A 7,315-nucleotide genomic window follows, 5' to 3' on the forward strand; every position below is an offset into this window, starting at 1 on the left:
GACTGCCCAGGCTTCAGGATGTCTTTTTACACTATATAAAGGTGGAAATTTACATTGGAAACGTTTGGTTTAGCTGTTATAAAAGTTTGGTTTTTTAGTGCTTAAAATGCATTTTCAGCTCGCACTGTACACATTTGCTATGTGAGGCATTATCTCATAAGGGAAATACTGGACAATCAAATTAATGACTTCCCAGGCTTCAGGATGCCTTTTTACACTCTATAAAGGTGGAAATTTACATTGGAAACGTTTGGTTTAGCTGTTATAAAAGTTTGTTTTTTTCGTGCTGTAAATGCATTTTCAGCTCGCGCTGTACACATTTGCAATGAGAGGCATTATCTCATAAGGGAAATATTGGACAATCAAATTAATGACTGCCCAGGCTTCAGGATGTCTTTTTACACTATATAAAGGTGGAAATTTACATTGGAAACGTTTGGTTTAGCTGTTAATGAAGTTTCGTTTTTTTATTGCTGAAAATTCATTGTCTGCTGGCGCTGTACACTTTTTCTAAGTTTTGCAATATCTCATGTAGGAAATACTGGACAATCAAATTAATGACTTTCCAGGCTTCAGGATGCCTTTCTACACTTTATAAAGGTGGAAATTTACATTGGAAACGTTTGGTTTAGCTGTTATAAAAGTTTGGTTTTTTAGTGCTGAAAATGCATTTTCAGCTCGCACTGTACACATTTGCTATGTGAGGCATTATCTCATAAGGGAAATACTGGACAATCAAATTAATGACTTTCCAGGCTTCAGGATGCCTTTCTACACTATATAAAGGTGGAAATGTACATTGGAAACGTTTGGTTTAGCTGTTATAAAAGTTTGGTTTTTTAGTGCTGTAAATGCATTTTCAGCTCGCGCTGTACACATTTACTATGAGAGGCATTATCTCATAAGGGAAATATTGGACAATCAAATGAATGACTGCCCAGGCTTCAGGATGTCTTTTTACACTATATAAAGGTGGAAATATACATTGGAAACGTTTAGTTTAGCTGTTAATGAAGTTTCGTTTTTTTAGTGCTGAAAATTCATTGTCTGCTGGCGCTGTACACTTTTTCCAAGTGTTGCAATATCTCATGAAGGAAATACTGGACAATCAAATTAATGACTTTCCAGGCTTCAGGATGCCTTTCTACACTATATAAAGGTAGAAATTTACATTGGAAACGTTTGGTTTAGCTGTTATAAAAGTTTGGTTTTTTAGTGCAGTAAATGCATTTTCAGCTCGCGCTGTACACATTTGCTATGAGAGGCATTATCTCATAAGGGAAATATTGGACAATCAAATTAATGACTGCCCAGGCTTCAGGATGTCTTTTTACACTATATAAAGGTGGAAATTTACATTGGAAACGTTTAGTTTAGCTGTTATTAAAGTTTGTTTTTTTAGTGCTGTAAATGCATTTTCAGCTCGCGCTGTACACATTTGCTATGTGAGGCATTATCTCATAAGGGAAATACTGGACAATCAAATTAATGACTGCCCAGGCTTCAGGATGTCTTTTTACACTATATAAAGGTGGAAATTTACATTGGAAACGTTTGGTTTAGCTGTTATAAAAGTTTGGTTTTTTAGTGCTGAAAATGCATTTTCAGCTCGCACTGTACACATTTGCTATGTGAGGCATTATCTCATAAGGGAAATACTGGACAATCAAATTAATGACTTCCCAGGCTTCAGGATGCCTTTTTACACTCTATAAATGTGGAAATTTACATTGGAAACGTTTGGTTTAGCTGTTAATGAAGTTTCGTTTTTTTAGTGCTGAAAATTCATTGTCTGCTGGCGCTGTACACTTTTTCTAAGTGTTGCAATATCTCATGAAGGAAATACTGGACAATCAAATTAATGACTTTCCAGGCTTCAGGATGCCTTTCTACACTATATAAAGGTGGAAATTTACATTTGAAACGTTTGGTTTAGCTGTTATAAAAGTTTGGTTTTTTAGTGCTGTAAATGCATTTTCAGCTCGCACTGTACACATTTGCTATGAGAGGCATTATCTCATAAGGGAAATATTGGACAATCAAATTAATGACTGCCCAGGCTTCAGGATGTCTTTTTACACTATATAAAGGTGGAAATTTACATTGGAAACGTTTGGTTTAGCTGTTATAAAAGTTTGGTTTTTTAGTGCTTAAAATGCATTTTCAGCTCGCACTGTACACATTTGCTATGTGAGGCATTATCTCATAAGGGAAATACTGGACAATCAAATTAATGACTGCCCAGGCTTCAGGATGTCTTTTTACACTATATAAAGGTGGAAATATACATTGGAAACGTTTAGTTTAGCTGTTAATGAAGTTTCGTTTTTTTAGTGCTGAAAATTCATTGTCTGCTGGCGCTGTACACTTTTTCTAAGTGTTGCAATATCTCATGAAGGAAATACTGGACAATCAAATGTATGACTTTCCAGGCTTCAGGATGCCTTTCTACACTATATAAAGGTGGAAATTTACATTGGAAACGATTGGTTTAGCTGTTATAAAAGTTTGTTTTTTTAGTGCTGTAAATACATTTTCAGCTCGCGCTGTACACATTTGCTATGAGAGGCATTATCTCATAAGGGAAATATTGGACAATCAAATTAATGACTGCCCAGGCTTCAGGATGTCTTTTTACACTATATAAAGGTGGAAATTTACATTGGAAACGTTTGGTTTAGCTGTTATAAAAGTTTGGTTTTTTAGTGCTGTAAATGCATTTTCAGCTCGCGCTGTACACATTTACTATGAGAGGCATTATCTCATAAGGGAAATATTGGACAATCAAATTAATGACTGCCCAGGCTTCAGGATGTCTTTTTACACTATATAAAGGTGGAAATATACATTGGAAACGTTTAGTTTAGCTGTTAATGAAGTTTCGTTTTTTTAGTGCTGAAAATTCATTGTCGCTGGCGCTGTACACTTTTTCTAAGTGTTGCAATATCTCATGAAGGAAATACTGGACAATCAAATTAATGACTTTCCAGGCTTCAGGATGCCTTTCTACACTATATAAAGGTAGAAATTTACATTGGAAACGTTTGGTTTAGCTGTTATAAAAGTTTGGTTTTTTAGTGCAGTAAATGCATTTTCAGCTCGCGCTGTACACATTTGCTATGAGAGGCATTATCTCATAAGGGAAATATTGGACAATCAAATTAATGACTGCCCAGGCTTCAGGATGTCTTTTTACACTATATAAAGGTGGAAATTTACATTGGAAACGTTTAGTTTAGCTGTTATTAAAGTTTGTTTTTTTAGTGCTGTAAATGCATTTTCAGCTCGCGCTGTACACATTTGCTATGTGAGGCATTATCTCATAAGGGAAATACTGGACAATCAAATTAATGACTGCCCAGGCTTCAGGATGTCTTTTTACACTATATAAAGGTGGAAATTTACATTGGAAACGTTTGGTTTAGCTGTTATAAAAGTTTGGTTTTTTAGTGCTGAAAATGCATTTTCAGCTCGCACTGTACACATTTGCTATGTGAGGCATTATCTCATAAGGGAAATACTGGACAATCAAATTAATGACTTCCCAGGCTTCAGGATGCCTTTTTACACTCTATAAATGTGGAAATTTACATTGGAAACGTTTGGTTTAGCTGTTAATGAAGTTTCGTTTTTTTAGTGCTGAAAATTCATTGTCTGCTGGCGCTGTACACTTTTTCTAAGTGTTGCAACATCTCATGAAGGAAATACTGGAAAATCAAATTAATGACTGCCCAGGCTTCAGGATGTCTTTTTACACTATATAAAGGTGGAAATTTACATTGGAAACGTTTGGTTTAGCTGTTATAAAAGTTTGGTTTTTTAGTGCTTAAAATGCATTTTCAGCTCGCACTGTACACATTTGCTATGTGAGGCATTATCTCATAAGGGAAATACTGGACAATCAAATTAATGACTGCCCAGGCTTCAGGATGTCTTTTTACACTATATAAAGGTGGAAATATACATTGGAAACGTTTAGTTTAGCTGTTAATGAAGTTTCGTTTTTTTAGTGCTGAAAATTCATTGTCTGCTGGCGCTGTACACTTTTTCTAAGTGTTGCAATATCTCATGAAGGAAATACTGGACAATCAAATTTATGACTTTCCAGGCTTCAGGATGCCTTTCTACACTATATAAAGGTGGAAATTTACATTGGAAACGTTTGGTTTAGCTGTTATAAAAGTTTGTTTTTTTAGTGCTGTAAATACATTTTCAGCTCGCGCTGTACACATTTGCTATGAGAGGCATTATCTCATAAGGGAAATATTGGACAATCAAATTAATGACTGCCCAGGCTTCAGGATGTCTTTTTACACTATATAAAGGTGGAAATTTACATTGGAAACGTTTGGTTTAGCTGTTATAAAAGTTTGGTTTTTTAGTGCTTAAAATGCATTTTCAGCTCGCACTGTACACATTTGCTATGTGAGGCATTATCTCATAAGGGAAATACTGGACAATCAAATTAATGACTTCCCAGGCTTCAGGATGCCTTTTTACACTCTATAAAGGTGGAAATTTACATTGGAAACGTTTGGTTTAGCTGTTATAAAAGTTTGTTTTTTTCGTGCTGTAAATGCATTTTCAGCTCGCGCTGTACACATTTGCAATGAGAGGCATTATCTCATAAGGGAAATATTGGACAATCAAATTAATGACTGCCCAGGCTTCAGGATGTCTTTTTACACTATATAAAGGTGGAAATTTACATTGGAAACGTTTGGTTTAGCTGTTATAAAAGTTTGGTTTTTTAGTGCTGTGAAAATGCATTTTCAGCTCGCACTGTACACATTTGCTATGTGAGGCATTATCTCATAAGGGAAATACTGGACAATCAAATTAATGACTTCCCAGGCTTCAGGATGCCTTTTTACACTCTATAAATGTGGAAATTTACATTGGAAACGTTTGGTTTAGCTGTTAATGAAGTTTCGTTTTTTTAGTGCTGAAAATTCATTGTCTGCTGGCGCTGTACACTTTTTCTAAGTGTTGCAATATCTCATGAAGGAAATACTGGACAATCAAATTAATGACTTTCCAGGCTTCAGGATGCCTTTCTACACTATATAAAGGTGGAAATTTACATTTGAAACGTTTGGTTTAGCTGTTATAAAAGTTTGGTTTTTTAGTGCTGTAAATGCATTTTCAGCTCGCACTGTACACATTTGCTATGAGAGGCATTATCTCATAAGGGAAATATTGGACAATCAAATTAATGACTGCCCAGGCTTCAGGATGTCTTTTTACACTATATAAAGGTGGAAATTTACATTGGAAACGTTTGGTTTAGCTGTTATAAAAGTTTGGTTTTTTAGTGCTTAAAATGCATTTTCAGCTCGCACTGTACACATTTGCTATGTGAGGCATTATCTTATAAGGGAAATACTGGACAATCAAATTAATGACTGCCCAGGCTTCAGGATGTCTTTTTACACTATATAAAGGTGGAAATATACATTGGAAACGTTTAGTTTAGCTGTTAATGAAGTTTCGTTTTTTTAGTGCTGAAAATTCATTGTCTGCTGGCGCTGTACACTTTTTCTAAGTGTTGCAATATCTCATGAAGGAAATACTGGACAATCAAATTTATGACTTTCCAGGCTTCAGGATGCCTTTCTACACTATATAAAGGTGGAAATTTACATTTGAAACGTTTGGTTTAGCTGTTATAAAAGTTTGTTTTTTTAGTGCTGTAAATACATTTTCAGCTCGCACTGTACACATTTGCTATGAGAGGCATTATCTCATAAGGGAAATATTGGACAATCAAATTAATGACTGCCCAGGCTTCAGGATGTCTTTTTACACTATATAAAGGTGGAAATTTACATTGGAAACGTTTGGTTTAGCTGTTATAAAAGTTTGGTTTTTTAGTGCTTAAAATGCATTTTCAGCTCGCACTGTACACATTTGCTATGTGAGGCATTATCTTATAAGGGAAATACTGGACAATCAAATTAATGACTGCCCAGGCTTCAGGATGTCTTTTTACACTATATAAAGGTGGAAATATACATTGGAAACGTTTAGTTTAGCTGTTAATGAAGTTTCGTTTTTTTAGTGCTGAAAATTCATTGTCTGCTGGCGCTGTACACTTTTTCTAAGTGTTGCAATATCTCATGAAGGAAATACTGGACAATCAAATTAATGACTTTCCAGGCTTCAGGATGCCTTTTTACACTCTATAAATGTGAAAATTTACATTGGAAACGTTTGGTTTAGCTGTTAATGAAGTTTCGTTTTTTTAGTGCTGAAAATTCATTGTCTGCTGGCGCTGTTCACTTTTTCTAAGTGTTGCAATATCTCATGAAGGAAATACTGGACAATCAAATTAATGACTTTCCAGGCTTCAGGATGCCTTTCTACACTATATAAAGGTGAAAATTTACATTGGAAACGTTTGGTTTAGCTGTTATAAAAGTTTGGTTTTTTAGTGCTTAAAATGCATTTTCAGCTCGCACTGTACACATTTGCTATGTGAGGCATTATCTCATAAGGGAAATACTGGACAATCAAATTAATGACTTCCCAGGCTTCAGGATGCCTTTTTACACTCTATAAATGTGAAAATTTACATTGGAAACGTTTGGTTTAGCTGTTAATGAAGTTTCGTTTTTTTAGTGCTGAAAATTCATTGTCTGCTGGCGCTGTTCACTTTTTCTAAGTGTTGCAATATCTCATGAAGGAAATACTGGACAATCAAATTAATGACTTTCCAGGCTTCAGGATGCCTTTCTACACTATATAAAGGTGAAAATTTACATTGGAAACGTTTGGTTTAGCTGTTATAAAAGTTTGGTTTTTTAGTGCTTAAAATGCATTTTCAGCTCGCACTGTACACATTTGCTATGTGAGGCATTATCTCATAAGGGAAATACTGGACAATCAAATTAATGACTGCCCAGGCTTCAGGATGTCTTTTTACACTATATAAAGGTGGAAATATACATTGGAAACGTTTAGTTTAGCTGTTAATGAAGTTTCGTTTTTTTAGTGCTGAAAATTCATTGTCTGCTGGCGCTGTACACTTTTTCTAAGTGTTGCAATATCTCATGAAGGAAATACTGGACAATCAAATTTATGACTTTCCAGGCTTCAGGATGCCTTTCTACACTATATAAAGGTGGAAATTTACATTGGAAACGTTTGGTTTAGCTGTTATAAAAGTTTGTTTTTTTAGTGCTGTAAATACATTTTCAGCTCGCGCTGTACACATTTGCTATGAGAGGCATTATCTCATAAGGGAAATATTGGACAATCAAATTAATGACTGCCCAGGCTTCAGGATGTCTTTTTACACTATATAAAGGTGGAA

This window comes from Idiotropiscis lumnitzeri, unplaced genomic scaffold, assembly GCF_059441095.1.
Source record: "Idiotropiscis lumnitzeri isolate Australia: NSW breed Sydney's pygmy pipehorse unplaced genomic scaffold, RoL_Ilum_1.0 HiC_scaffold_73, whole genome shotgun sequence".
Classification (NCBI taxonomy): domain Eukaryota; kingdom Metazoa; phylum Chordata; class Actinopteri; order Syngnathiformes; family Syngnathidae; genus Idiotropiscis; species Idiotropiscis lumnitzeri.